The 16,666-nt window shown below is 26.5% G+C and overlaps 1 protein-coding gene across 2 annotated transcripts in view; it reads left to right on the top strand.

The window, feature by feature from the left end:
- Positions 1–1,318: 1,318 nt before the first annotated feature.
- sano (CABIT domain-containing protein serrano) overlaps positions 1,319–16,666 on the top strand; it is a 122,221-nt gene continuing 106,873 nt past the window's right edge. For both annotated transcript variants that reach the window (XM_015324462.2, XM_089170309.1), the window contains exon 1: positions 1,319–1,841. The gene's annotated coding sequence lies outside the window, so the exon portion shown is untranslated. The remainder of the gene's footprint in view (positions 1,842–16,666) is intronic.

Below are 16,666 nucleotides of genomic sequence, written 5' to 3'. Positions count from 1 at the left end.
TGGGGAGAATTCCAGTAGCAGGTTAGTACAAAAAAAGAAAAAAAAATTAGAAATGTAAAGAAGAAATAACTAATCGATGTTGTAAGAGACATCACGTCTCGTTCCAAACATTTTTTAACAGTGCTGTAATATTATTGAATATATACTTGTATATGAATTACAAAAGAGAATTGGCGACAAAAGTATTTGAAGGCGTCTCGTTGGTAACAAAGGTTTATTGTAATGACAAAATAAATTCGATTTTTTTTTATGTATATACACACATATACACATAAAACATATATATATTTTTATATATAAATATATATATATGTATTTTTAAGTAACAATATACATTCCTTTTGGTTATTTAACAAGTTATTTGAACACTCTAATACATTCTACTTACATTACGGCAAAATTTGAACCACGTAGTCATCATTGCGCATGTGCGTCAAAATAATTACATTAGAATGCAAAAAAATACTTGAATTACGCTGTTATAATTTTAAATTCTATTAATTAGGTGAATTATTTTCTTTATGCACATGCGTAATGTTCGAAAAGTCATATAAACAACATTTAATCTAAGAATTTTCATAGATAACCACCTGTCAGTTTAAAGGTGAATTTCGAGAATGACGGTACTCCGATTATATACTTGGTGTTTTTCAATAACAATACACATTTCTTTCGATTAATTAACAATTATTTTAATATTTTAATGCACTCTAATTATATTAGAATAATAAAATACACGAATTATACATAGGGTGTTAAAAAAAAACATTTAATATTTATATGGTGTATAGGTTACACTGTACCGAGTAAAAAGTTAACTATATAAAAGTCAATCATTTATATATATATATATAATAAAATAGTAATTGTTTAAAAAGAAAAAAGTATTTTTCAAAATCAAAATTAAATAAAAGAGAGCAGATCTTTTTCTTGATATTGCCATAAGGACAGAGTCCCTAGAGATCTCTGTACAGTGAAGTCAAAATTGCGTGGGCGTACCTATACCCTTCGGACGCGTCGGCATATATTGGATGCATACACGCATAGGGATATTTCGCATACGTTCACATTTATCTCGATGTAGACTCTTTTAACGTATATAAATACCCATACACACACATACACACGTATATTCCTATGGTATACACAGCATACGACGAGAGTACAGTCGGAGATACTGTGGTAGTGATGGTGGTGGTGGAGAACAGCAAGCATTTTCGTGTAGGTTCATGCAGCCGAAGTTAACCGAGCGCCGGCCGGAGATAGCCGAATGGTTCAGAGCCGGTTGTCGCGGGCTTGCCAGATACGCGCTCGCTCAGTATCGCGTCAGCTTCGAGTGGTATTGGTCAGTGATCTGAACGTCAGACCAGGGCCGGCGTCGTCGCGGCTATTTTTTTTCCCCTTCGCTTCGTTCGACTTTTTTTTCTCTTTTTCTCTCTCTATATTCTTATCATTGTTTATTCGTTTTTTCCTTAGCGAAAAAATTGCATCGCTTTGATAAACCTCGTCGAGGAGTTCGCTTTTGTCATCGTCATTTTTTTTTTTTTTTACTTTTTTTTTGTAATTTTCAAAATAAAAGAAAGTATATATTAACGTACTGTACGGTCGCTTCGGTCTCTCTCGTCAAAATACAATAATATACGTATACGTATATACGCGAAGGGACAAAATAAAAACGGATACATATTAGGTGCATATATACATATATATATATATATATATACAATAATATAAGTGTGCTACGAAGTGAAGTTAACAGTGAAGATAGGAAACAATCGCATTTTCTTCTCGAGATTTTTAGCAACGGAAATCTAAGCGGTGCAACGGAAGGACCGGTGTTGGTAAGTTTTCTTTTTTTAAATATTTTTATTTTATATATATATATATATATATATATATATGCATTTAATAATTTTTATTATTTATCTATTGTTATATCGTTTGCCATATATATATATATATATTCTTAAAGTATTACAAATATTATAAAACGTATACATATACATATATATATATTTGTATATTTTTTTTCTTGTGTTCTTTAATTATTTTCTTTTTAGTTTATTTTGTTTTTTGTTTTTGTTTTTTAAATATAAGTTTCATAAAATGGTATCCAATAACATTGTTGCACAAAAGCTTACCTCAAGCTACGACCGCCATGATAGTTGCGTTATTCACGATATCACGAAGAGTAGAGATGTTGATTGGAAGGTAAATACATATTTTCGAAACTCGCGCGCTTATTCTCGATCATTTAATTTTTTTTTCTTTTTTTTTTGTACTTTTCGTAAGCGATTAACAGTGCATTGGCCTCGTTACGTGTATATATATATATATATATATATATATAGGATTCTCTTTCGAAGAAGCTTCGTTTTCCTGTAAAATATAAAAAAAAAAAAAACTACTCTATCATCGTATTAATACAAAGTAGGTAAAGTTTTATAGTTATTTCGATGGCAGATATCAAAGACAACGTTTATAATCTAGAAAAACACGTAAAACGACTTAAACGCACACATTCCTGAATACCTTCAAAAGGTACACCACCTTTTTCCTTGTCATTTTATTGTTATTTTTATTTTTATTTTTATTTTTTTTTTTATAGTCTTAGACAAACATTATTACGAAACAAGGAAGAATTAGAATTTTCCTCGAATCATTTTTATGATCGTCGTTACGGTGGTTTTTGACGAAGGTAGTGCTTGTGGACAAAAAAAAATGGCGTCCGATGAGAGGGCACACTCTTTCAAGAGGACGCGGGACCCATCCAAGAAGATCGTAAAAAGAGAAGAGAAGCCCAGTTGTGTTCAATTTCTTTTTTGCTTACTTTTTTCTTATTTTTATCTCACCGTTAGTAGTTATCGATAATGGCCGATTAACAAATAGAAACAATTGTACCTACTCCATTTTGATAAATTTGTTATATTCAAACATTTATTGTATTTGTAACGTTTACAGATGTAATACAACAACTTTGTTGATTAATAATTTATTTTAATATGAGATTTTTAAATCGAATTATTTCATTTAACACACACATACACACACACATATATATATATATATATATATATACATATACAAGTCACTTTTTTCTATTCAAATATTATCCTATGTATATTGGTGTATATAGAAATACACACATTATACAAGTTAAAGAAACACCGGTTAGAAGAAAAGTAAATAGACTATAATACACATTGTTATTTGAGACAAACATTTTGGTCTGTTAAAATACGCGGAATCGTGTTTCGTTCTTCTCTGTCTCTTCGTCGAGGTTAAAATCGAATGTGTGTCACGTTCACCGTGGCGTCGATTAGTAATCGGAGCGCGCTCGAGCCAATTACGTTCGAAAAAGTCAATGTTACGGAGAAAGGTTTCGGTGCTGATTGCGTAATAGCCGATTCAGCATGTGCTTTACACCGTTTAAACACGACATTATATATATATATATATATACATGTATGTGTGTTGTGTGTGTTCTCCATTGCATTGCACTGTTTTGTACTTTGTTGCACCGTTCTGTTCAACTCAGTTCAATTCTATGTTCTATTATGTTCTGCTTTGATTTACTTTGTTCTATTTGGATTTACTTGGCTTTGGAGAAAGTGACCCGCATATATATATAAATATATATATATATGTAAACGCGTATATGCACATTCATAAATCGTGCACGTGCTTTCTTGAACAAAGCGTTTAAACTGGCTTCTGATGGAAACTGGCAAGTAGTAATTTGAAAAAAAGGAAAAAAAAAAACTAAAGTGAACATAAAAGAGAATGGATTATGTACATGATAAATAGTTTCCTCATTTATATTTATTTTTTGATCATTTTTTTTTGTTTTTTTTTTTGTTTGTTTTTGGGAAAAAATTAACACACTCGATATTTGATATTAACCATCGTGTATGATAAATGCATTTAAACTTACTTCTTAGATAGAATATCTAATCTAGATAATTTAATAGAAAGAAAACAACTAAATACACTTTTCTTTTATATATATATGTATGTATGTATATATGTTGTTTTTTTGGGACCTGAAAAAAATAGGATGCGAAGAACGCGAATGGAAGAATTGCGCTCAGGGACGGGAACAATGGCGGGATTTGGTATTTGCGGCAATGAACTTTCGAGTTCCTAATGCCAATTAATAATAATAATAATAATATGTTGTTTTTGTTTTTGGAATAGTACTGATTCATTATATTATTTTTCTTAGTATTATTAAATATAAGTGTTAGTTTTATTAATACACCGTGTTTAAATATTTATTTATTTTCATTGTAGATAAAATTTATCATAATTCACTGTGAAATTTCTTAATAATAGAAATAGTACTCGAAACACGTTTGTTATTATTGCGTAGTATTGTGTAAAATATTATTTATCGAACATTTGATTCTTTTTTTTTTATCAACACTTAACGTATTTTTATGTTATCAAGGATGACTAACCACGGAATCGTTTAATTATCAATGTACATTGAAAAACGCTACTTGTATTATCGACAACGATCGGAATAGCTTATTAAAATAATAACAAAAGAAGACAAAAATAATAACAACGTTTCTCACTCTCTCTCTCTCTTTCTTTTTTTTCTTCTTCATTACATTATCCTTATAAAAACGTTAAATAATGTGGTCGAAGGTTGGACAGGTATTTTCAATAAACTGAACCGATATTGAACTATCGTCTCGATCATCGAGTTTCATGTCGCCCGTAAATCACTCGAATTATTTAGCTACAAAATTAAATAGTTCTTACACATAGCCATAGTAGATAACTTCATATACAGGGTGATTCATCAGTTATTGTCACCGAAATAATTTCACAAGTTTAAAAAGTGGCTAATGAAAAATGTTGCATGAATAATTCAGAACGACAATATGGCATTAGTATTTTTTCCTAAGTTCAGTCATTTTCAAGATTTATTGCTCAACTTTGTTTTGTTTTTTTTTTTTTTTTTTTTAAATACAATGGTCTATTTGAATACTAATTTTCGGATAGCGGATGACAAGACGAATCCTATTAAAAAAAAAAAAAACAAAGTTGAGTAATAAATCTTAAAAATGACTGAACTTAGGACAAAAATACTAATGTCATATTATAATCATGAATTTTTCATGCAACTTTTCTGCTACTGTATAACTTTCAGAACTATTTAAGTGACAAGTGCTGGTGAATCACCCTGTATATATAGATTGATTTACACACACATACACACACACACACATATATATATAAACGTATACAAACAGGAGGAAAACGTGCAGAAAGTGCGATCGTGCATGGTAATAGAACGAGAGTCTCATCAGTGGCAAAAGGGGTTTAAGACGATGAGAGTGAATGAATAAAAGAGAAAAAGATAGAAAGAGAGTAAGTGAGAGAGAGAGAGAGAGAGAGAGAGAGAGAAAGAAAGTTGACTTTTTTTATTAACGTTAGGCTAGGATAATATACGATATATACGGTGTAACGAGCTATGTAATGGGTAATAGTTCGTAATGATATAATGCATACATTCCTCACGGTCTCTGTCTGGTATAACAAACATTGTTAGTGAACAAAATGACGGTTGTGTGTGAGTTCTTTGACCGACGACGTTTGCTTTGGAAATGAAATCGAAAGAAAATGAGAGAGGAAGTTGAGAAGTTAGGTCGCACTTGTGTTGTGTTTGTCATGTCGGAATGATAAAGAATTTCTGATAAAACTTGGAAAAAGGTAGTATATGTAAACGTATAAGTAAATATATATATACACGTGCTTGAGCATGCGCATGTCCGACCGAATTACGCTAAAAGATCAACTAGCTGAAGATAAAAGAAGGAAACATCGTTCCTGTGTGCTGAGAACTTACGTATATATAGGTTTACATGAGATAAGATTATATACCCTAACGTATTACGTTTTCTTCGACGACTAATTAGAACTCCTGATACTCCCCCTTGTTTTCCTCTTCTTCATTGATAACACCTATCGAAAGTAGTAAGTCGAATGTGAGTATTTTCTAGAACTTTACTACTACTGTTACTACTACTACTACTACTACTACTACTACTACTACTGATATAACATGAAGATAGACGAATATCCTTTTTTTTTTTTTTTGGAATAGGAATTTTCGTGATATTATCGGATGATTATTTATCAGGGTTTTATTGTTTTTCTCGTATGCGTATTTATTTGAGATATTAATTATAATGTTATTAGATTTTGATTAGAAATTATTTGGATTAGGTAGTAAGTGGTGTTAGAATTTTTTTATTATATTTCGTACTTTTAATATTAATTTTATTATAATTAGAAATTATAATGAGAAATTTATAATAGGAATTGGTATTATAATTTTCCAGTTTTATTTCGTATTTAAAATAAATCAATATTAGTAATTATTATTATTATTATTGTAAAAGTTGTAATATTTAATATTACATATTTTGTTATTTTTATATAATATTATAATTAATATTACATATTTATTATTATAATATTAAATATTATTACTATTATTTATTATTATAATATTAAATATTATATATAAATATATATGTTTTTAGAATTACAAATTTAGTTAAAAAGTTTCAAAACAATATTTCAACGAAGATTTCTTTTATTCAATAAAAATTCGTGATTATAGAAAAATATATATAAATTAAATCATTTTATGAATGATTGTAGATATAATAATCAATGATATCCAGATAAGAATTGAAATTTCGTTAATTTGACTCACATCTTTATGAAAATGTATTACAGTAAAACATTGTATATGAGAAAAAACCGTATAAGGTAAAACAAAAAAAAAAGAAGTCCTCACGCGTGTGTTATTAACACGACTGGAGGAATAATTTCACCGAATTATGTCAGGAGGTCGGTTTAACCCAAACGAGTTTTCTCTACTCTTCTTCGTTCGATTCATCGAACTGTGACTAGCAATTCCAACAGTTTACCGACTTTCTACGCTAGAGTAAGCGCCTCGATCGAAAATACGGTTAACAACACATCATCATCATCATCACCCCTTTCCCATTTCCCCTTTCACCTTTCCCCCCACTCGAACACACCCACTCTTTCACAATGGGGTAGTAGAGTCATCTCATAGATTTTTTTTTTGGGGGAATTTTTCTTTCTTCATTCATGCAACTAGCCCGATTAATCGAAATTTTATTCATCGATTTTTTCGTTGAAATGTTTTATCGAACGGATATAATTTTATTTTATTTATTTATTTATTTTTTTTTTTAGGTTAGATTTAAATTTAAATAAAATATAAATTAATTTGTTTTTTCTATTTAAAATTATATAATTAAAATTATTAATTAATTAATTAATTATTATTATTATTAAATTAATTATTAAAGGTATATACATATATATTTAATTATAATTATATTTAATATATTTCAAATTATTTTCCTGCAATTAATTTCCAAGTTCCTAATGCCACAATTAATAATAATACAAATAATAATAATTACCAAATTAGTATATAAATTATTATATTATCAAAAGATATATTATTATATATATTTAAAATTATTATATAAATTATATATATATATTTTAAAATTTGAAACTTTGTTAATATTTTCCATCATGGTTTTTACAAAATTATTATAAAAACCATCAAAAATAATCATAATATTTCTTAACAACCCATCACTCATCTTCTCGTAACCAATATTTCTCCATTAATTTGATTTATATTCTTTTTACATATAATCTGATTACAAATCAAAATACGAGTAACCAATCAAAAAAGAGAGAAACACATAGAAATAAAAAAAAAAAAAGAAATATTCTCCTGATAGAACCAGATAATAAATTAGGATAAATTCAAAACGATCTTATTAAAATATCTATTCCGTTCTTCAAGTCTTCTCTAATCATGTGAATATGCGCGTGTGCGTGTGCGTGTGCATGCGTGTGTACACGTATACGTATATGGGATTTCTCCTTCTCTCTTTCTCACTCATTTGAAGGGAATCAGTCTCATCGACTTTCGATCGGCGAATAAACCGGAAGATCGAGTCTCTTCTTCGCTTCGATGCCCTCCTACCCCTCCCCCATCCCTACCCCCTTCCTCATCTTCATTCTTATCCCTTTTCTGAGCCTCTATCCTTCACCCTTCACACTTCACACTTCTACCTACTTCTTCACTTCTCTTCTCACTCTTTTATTTATTTATTTATTTATTTATTTATTTATTTATTTATAGGAAATGTTGTTTAATTCTCTCGTGTTTTTTTTGTACATTTAATTGTTAAATGTAGAGGGATGAGGGTGTAGTGTATTTTATTCAATTAATTATTACCCCCTTTTTATATTTTATATTTTATTGTTTCATTTTTAACATGTAATTTTCTCACGTTTAAATATTTTAAATTAAATTTGTATTTATTATTATTTAATTTTTTATTTATTTCTATTATTTAACGTGTTACATCAACCATTTTTGTATCTCATCAATTAAATAATATTTTAAGTTTGTTTGTATTTTTAATTTTATTTTATTTTTTTTGTATCTGATATATCACACACACATATATATATATATCCATTTTGTACCTTCTAACAAATTCCATATGCCAGTTTTTACGAGTGTGCAGGAAAAAAGAAAGAATTTAGATTAGTATTTTAATATTTCATCGTAAGATTGAAAACGATCAAAAGAAAGAGAGAGAGAGAGAGAGAGAGAGAGAGAGTACTCAAAGGGGTGTTATTTATTTTTTGTTCTCTTTTTCTTTCACAGTTCAACAAAAAATGAAAAAAAAAAAAAAAAGAAAATGTCACGAATAATTATTATCGTATGAAAGAATGTGGAAAAAACGGGGTGACAAGTTCTTTTCATGTAAAATATACGATGAAAAGAAGTCAAAGAGGATGACTTTCGTTGCAACTAACACAATGGGAGCGTTAAAGCGAGGAAGCATCTTTTTTCTTCTTCTTCTTATTTTTCTTCATCTTTTGCTCTCTTTGCCCTCGTTTCATTTTCATGTTGAAGATCGTTTCAAAAAAATTCCATACAGTTTGACATACTGTATATATATATATATATATATATATATATGTTTCTATACAAATTTATATAGTCCCCCAACGTACATCGACCTTTTCTTATATACATATATGTTATATATATATATATACATGTAGTATATAAATACTTATGTACTTATAAGACGAGAATTTCTCAAAGGTTGCTTCGTAACACCGTAAAACTTATCGCTCTAAGGCAATTCTTTTATATTCTTTAAGAGTCTACTTATAACCTACAATTATTTCACTGATTAATATTTTCCAATGAACAATATCATTTTTATTGTTAATATAATAACTAACGAAACGTCCTATTAAATATACTAGGTGTCCCAATATAATTATTTATAAATTATACAAGACTGTCTTTGATTTAAATTGTTTGGTACTTATTTTGATATTGGGAACTCTAGTACTTGAATACGCTATCTGGTGGCTAAATTCCAAATTAGATTAGATAGGTCGAATTGCTACGCCATTCTCCAATATTTTAAAGGTTTCTTTTTATATATATATATATCTTAATTAAAATATTATTATAATAAATATTTTTTATATATTTATTATAATTATATATTATTACTATTAGTTGTCTCAATTTAATTATTAATAATTATACAAGGTTATCTTTTATTTAAATTATTTGTGTAAGTTTGGTGCTTACTTTGATATATTTTACAGGTTATGTTCTATATTTCAATTAAAATATTATTATATTAAATATATTATTATATATTTATTATAATAATATATTATTACTACTAGTTGTCCCAATATAAATATAATTATAATTATAATAAATAAAAATACAATAATTAATATAATTATTAATAATTATACAAGGTTATATTTTATTTAAATTGTTTGTGCTTATTTTGATATATTTTAATATATGTGTATATGTGTTATCTTATTCCCTTTATCTCAATTGAATTATTATTATTATATTACATTAATTTTGTTTATAATTATTATAACAATATTATATATATATATATCTATATACCGTGTAATTTCTAAAAAGTAATGATCGATTTTATGTTTCTTTATGATTGTCTAACAAACCATAAGTCTAGGTTAGAAAACGGTATTGCGTACCAATTTCGTTGGTTAAGGCCCTAGGAAAGAAGTCTGTGGATGGTTTGACCTAGTCGTAGTCATTTACTTCATTTTTTTTTTTTTCCAACGATACAAAGCCCACAATCCGGTTTGCCCTCGGAAAGGTGTAACCTTCCATTTCTTAGAACTTAGATAGAACCAATTTACTATGGGATGGCAAGAAGGAACAACAATTCAACCATCATTCTATCAGAGATCATTTTTTACCTTGGGTTTGCTAACATCCCTTCTCTTAGGTATAATTCGTTAATTATGAGACTGAGATAGAACAAAAATAAAAAAAAATAAAAACATGAATTTGGTATAAGAATATACAGGGTGATTCACCAGTTCTGGCCACCTAAATAACTTCACAAGTTTAAAAAGTGACTAATGAAAAAGTTGCATGAATAATTCAGGACTACAATATGACATTAGTATTTTTGTCCTAGGTTCAGTTATTTTCAAGATTTATTGCTCAACTTTGTTTTTTTTTTTTTTTTTAAATACAATGTTATATTTGAATACTAATTTTCGGATAGCGGTTGACAAGACGAATCCAACGATGTGCAACATTAAATACAAAAACCTGACAATGACCAATATAAAACTATTCGGAAGATATCTGTTCCGTCCGTAGTCGGAACAACTAAAGTATGACGCAACCCTGATGCAACCCTGACACGACCATGACGCGATCATGACAAGGAAGAGTTCGCCATTTTTTACCTTCGTTGGCCTTCAAAAATATTCATGTTGCATATCATTGGATTCGTCTTGTCAGCCGCTATCCGAAAATGAGTATTCAAATATAACATTGTATTTAAAAAAACAAAGTTGAACAATAAATCTCGAAAATGACTGAACCTAGGGAAAAAATACTAATGTCATATTATAGTCTTGAATTTTTACTGCAACTTTCTCTTTATCCACTTTTCTGCTACTATCATACTTTGTAAGCTATTTAAGTGGCAAGTGTTGGTGAATCACCCAGTATATTATGTGGGTGATGGTAAAATTCGTTTTAGAAATTCATCCTCGTATTCTTCGAAATGGAAATGAAAAAAAAGAAAAAAAAAATAGAAAAGGGACTGATCAAAAGGTTTGGGGTTTTGATTTAAAACGAAACTTGTTCGAATATTCTTTTGATTTTATTTGATTTTATTTTTGCAATAAAACTAGTCAGGATGAATACAATGGAACGAGATATTCCCCCTATTAAGTTGAGGATAAGTTTACTATAAATTTTTCGTTATGAGATGATAAACTATAAAATATAGCATTTGTGTCGGATATATATATATAAAGGGTTAGAATGATATATTATTATTATTATTATTACTATTATGGGGTTTATGTTAATTCCTTAATATCATGTGTTAAATATTATACCTATATAATTCTTATTTATTTAATATTTAATTATGTTGTTTAGATATGTGATCTTTTTCAAGACATTTGTTGTATTTTGTATTTTTAAAATGATGTTTCTTTTGAAAAACCGAAGTTCAAAGAGTATCATAATTTCATACTAATAATAATAGTTAATTATACTAATGCATAGAAATGTTTATACGTAAAAATATACAGTATGTTTAAATTCTTATAAATGACTTTGTGAATAAACTATAAAATGATTTTTATGTTAAATTCATAAATTTTCATTTTCATTTTTTATTTAATATTTTATTTTTATTGATATGATTTTTTTTTGAAATGAATTTTTGAATTATTAATAATTCGATGAATATGACAGAATAATGTTGGATTAATTCAAATTTATCTAATCCGTTAATCATTAATGTGTCAATTAATTTTTTGAACATAAATCCTTCAGTCAATTTATTCAGGTGTTTTAGATAAAAAGTAGAGCATATTTGTGCCTATAATTATGAAAGTGATCTAAGTTATGTATCTCTTGTTTCGAGATATTTCAAGATTTCTATTTGAACGTTACATCAATTCAATGTAATATTGAAATAACTAACGATTCATTTTTAACAATATCGTAAAAATTACATTGAATTTATTTAGTTTATAATAATGTGGTATGTAATGACTAATAAACTCATTTTGTTTTTTCTTTCATTTTGACTTAGATCACTTTCATAATTATGGGCACATTTAAATTTTCATATGAAACAGAAACTATTTAAAAAAAAAATGTTATTTCAATATTTCGAATAATTTTCAAGATAACCATCTGTATCATTATTTGCCATATAAATCAAAATCATTAAAAAAAAAAAACTGTTTGCAATCTTATATAAAAAAAAAAAAAATAGCAATAATTTATAATAATCTTAAACTCAATCAAAATTAATTGTACATTACACTTTTTATTATTATAATTAATACATGTCAAATATTATATAATTTATTTATTTATGATTTATTTCATCTTTACTTTCTTTCACATAATTTTTAATATTGTTGATTATTTATTACAATTTTTTATTGTTCAATAAAATTGTTATAAAGTTTAGTCATTTTAAAATTCGTTAATTTGATATTTAAAAGTGAAATTGTTGTAATATATTGATAGTGAAAAGTGTTAATAATTGAGAACAAGAAAAAATTATATTAAGTAATAATATATATATATATATATATATATATATATATATATATATATATATTATATTTTATTTTAGAAGATTATATTTCAACTATATTTCTAGGTTTATGTTGCATAATCGTTTGGAAGTTTAAACCGATGAAAGAGAAGTCAGTCGAAAGTGTTACACACGCGTCACATGCGTTTATGCGTAATTCGCAATATTGCATTGAAACACGTCACGCGTGACCAACATTATTATTATTATTATTATTATTATATATTATTATTATTATATATAATATACTAGGGGTACCCCGACACGCTATGCTGTGGCTCACAATCAGTCCAATACACACGTTTTTAATTCAGCCATCTGTTAGAATCTTATCGAACTAACAGAGATAATCATGACTCTTTGTTAATAAACAAATAATTCGATTATAAATTGCGATATAAACTATCCTATCTTTCAAGTTGGATGAAACTGCATTTAGTGTGCAAAATTTTATTCAAATCGGTTCAGTAGTTTAGGAGTCCATTGCGGACAAACAATGTAACACGTAATTTATATATATATATATATATATATATATTAAGATTATATATTATGTATTGTAGTATATTATAATATAATATTATTATTTATATATTATTTGATAATATTAAAATAATAAAATAATTTAATAAAAAAAATTATTTTAAATAATAATAATTAAAATTAATTATTATATTAATAATAAATAATCAGATTAAAACGAATTCGAATGAATTAAACATTGAACCATAATTATACAATATTTTAATTAATTATTATCCATTTCTTCATTATTCTTTTTCATTCTCACTTATAGAAATTTGTGGACAAACATTATGAAATATTAAGCAACATAAATAAAATAGTTAAAATATGATACTCTTTTTATTTTTTTATTTTAGATAATTATAAATTTTGTTCTTTTTTTTTTCAAGTTCATTTAACTTTTATTTGGCATAGTTGGTTTGTTAAAGCCGACATTTAGATCGCTGTCAATCTTTTTCGCATATCTTTTATGCCAGTAACTGCAGATGAATTGCTCCAGATGACTGGACCAGATATCGCTCGATCACGCATAACTGTGTTATGTTAGCTATAACCACTACTACTACTACTACTACTATTATTATTACTATTATTATTATTATTATTATTACCATTACAACTACTACTACTACTACAACTACTAGTAGTACTATTATTACTATTATTATTCATTACTGGTATCGAACTTATGTATACAAGTCGAGTTACCTTGAGATACAGTTATATGCTTGCATTGTACACTTTCAATACGATACACGTTACTAATATACATAGAAATGATCCAAAAATTATTATTATCTATTCAATAAGATGTTTTTTTTTTTTATTTATTATTATTTTCTTTTATTTCTTTTGTATTTTTTGTTGTTGTAAGAACTATGAAACGAAACATTCGTTATATTATTGTATAATCTTTAAGTTGGACAAAACAATTTCTTCATTCATCTCTTTATGTGTAATTCGATTAATTTTTTTTTTTTTTTTAATATGAAGATCAATTTATTTCTAGATAATATAAAAATTGTATCTTATATATGGTGTGTGTGTGTGTGTGTGTGTTAATCGGTTTTTATTATGAAATAGTATAACGTAATCGATATATAATTATATATATATATATATATATTTATTTATTTATTTGGTAATTTTGTAATGTTATGAATTATTTGCAATGGAAATATTGTTATGTTCGTTGGAATATTATTTAATATTTTTTTTTCTAGATTTATCTACTAGTTTTAAATAATATATATATGTAATAAATAGGGACTGCATAACATACATTGATTCTGAACTTATTCCAATCATATTTGTAAAATTATGATTTATTGTTTTAATTATAAAAATCATTGTTTTTAAAAATATTTACAATTACTTTTTAATTCTAATTTTGATAATTTTCTATTAATAAATATCAATGTGTGTGTGTGTGTGTGTTTTTTTTTTTTGGTTTCAACTTGTCGGAAAATGTGAACTGCATTCTGTTCGAGATTGAACACACAAACGTAGAGAAATAGATAAAAAGAGAATTGAAAGATATTGTGTTAGAGGAGAGAGAAAGAAAGAGAAAGAGAGAGAGAGAGAGAGAGAGAGAGAGAGAGAGAGAGAGGGAAAAAAGAGAGAGGGAGAGATACCGTTGCACCTACGTTGTATGTTTCTCATTCCCCGTTGTTCAACGCAAACGATATCCTGTGTTGTCTCCGGGAACGAGATCGAAGTGTTACAATGGTCGTCGTCGTCGTACTAAATCGAAAGACAAAATTCACCATGCAAACTTACAAACCATATAGGGTGTTCATTTTTAATAGGGTGTTTACTTTTGATTACATCTTCAAACGCAATTTATATTAAATATTCAATTATATTACAATTTATGTTAAATATGCAATTTATATTACAATTTAATATATATATATATATTTTTTTTAAAATTATTATCATTATTATATATTTATTAATAACTATTAATAAATATATTTTTAAATTATTTTTTTAAATAATTGTAAAGTAATAATTTTTATTATTAATATAAATATACCAATGATTGGTTATATATATATATTTTAAGATATATATAGTAATAATATTATATATTTTAAATTAAATTTTAAATATTTTAAATTAATATTTTAAATTTATAATAATTATATATTTTAAAATAATTGTGTAATAATATTATATATATATATATATATATATATATATATATATATATATATATATATATATATATATTTTAAATAATTGTATAATAATAATTTTTATTATTAATATAAATATACCAAACTTTGATTATATGTGTATATATATATATGTATAATCAAGAAGCTACCGTGTAATTATTTCGCACGGATTGAACGTGTCACTGTGAAGTAGGAAGATCACTTTCTTACCTCATCGCATTAATGATCAAGACGAGCATCGTGTAAAAGTTGGACGCGTGCCTTAGTTCATGCTAACAACAACAAAAATACAAAAGTAAAAAAAGATGAAAAAGATTAACCATAAGTATCAAGTATTTTCTTTCTTTATCTTCTTCTTCTTCTTCTTCTTCTTCTTTTAATGTTTTTTTTTTTTTTTTTTTTTTTTTAATTTCTTTTCTTTTTTTTCTTTTACAATCGTTCTACTAATGATCCTCAAGCAAAGAAGAATCAAGACGTGTATCGTAATTGTATTTTTATTTTTTTGTTATTTTTCTGTTCGTTCTGTCTTTTCCCGAGTTAATAAATTTTACACAACTCCTATATAATTATTATTATTATTATTATAAATGTGAAATAATAACGAGGTAGAAATGAAATGATATTCTCCAAAGAAAATTTCAAATAAAGTTGTCGATTTTATTTTTTTATTTTTCTTTTTTAAGCATGTTGATTACTATTTAATTATTTCTTTTTTTTTATTTTTTGTTATTTTTTTTTTTTTGTGTATCGTAATTTTTTAACGAATGTTAAAAAGAAATAGAGAGAGAATGATTATACTTTCTGTTGCGTTAATGTGAATCGTTAGAAAGATTTGCGAGTTGAGTGTAAACGATCTCGCTCACGCTATTCCACGAATATATTAACCTATACACATGTATATACAGGGTGATTCACCACCACTTGACACCTAAATAACTCCACAAGTTTAAACAGTTGCATGAATAATTCAGGATGACAATATGACATTAGTATTTTTTTCCTAGGTTCAATCATTTTCAAGATTTATTGCTCAACTTTATTTTTTTAAATACAATGTTATATTTGAATACTCATTTTCGGATAGCGGCTGACAAGACGAATCCAATGATATGCAACATGAATATTTTTGAAGGCTAACGAAGGTAAAAACTGGCGAACAAGCCGACCACAATACAGCTCTTCCTTGTCATGGTCGCGTCATGG

Source organism: Polistes dominula, unplaced genomic scaffold (genome assembly GCF_049000335.1).
Source record: "Polistes dominula isolate Pdom_NZ unplaced genomic scaffold, Pdom_raw_medaka contig_15, whole genome shotgun sequence".
Classification (NCBI taxonomy): Eukaryota; Metazoa; Arthropoda; class Insecta; order Hymenoptera; family Vespidae; genus Polistes; species Polistes dominula.
The sequence above is the reverse complement of the archived record's forward strand: the minus strand, read 5'-3'. Positions and strand labels throughout refer to the sequence as shown.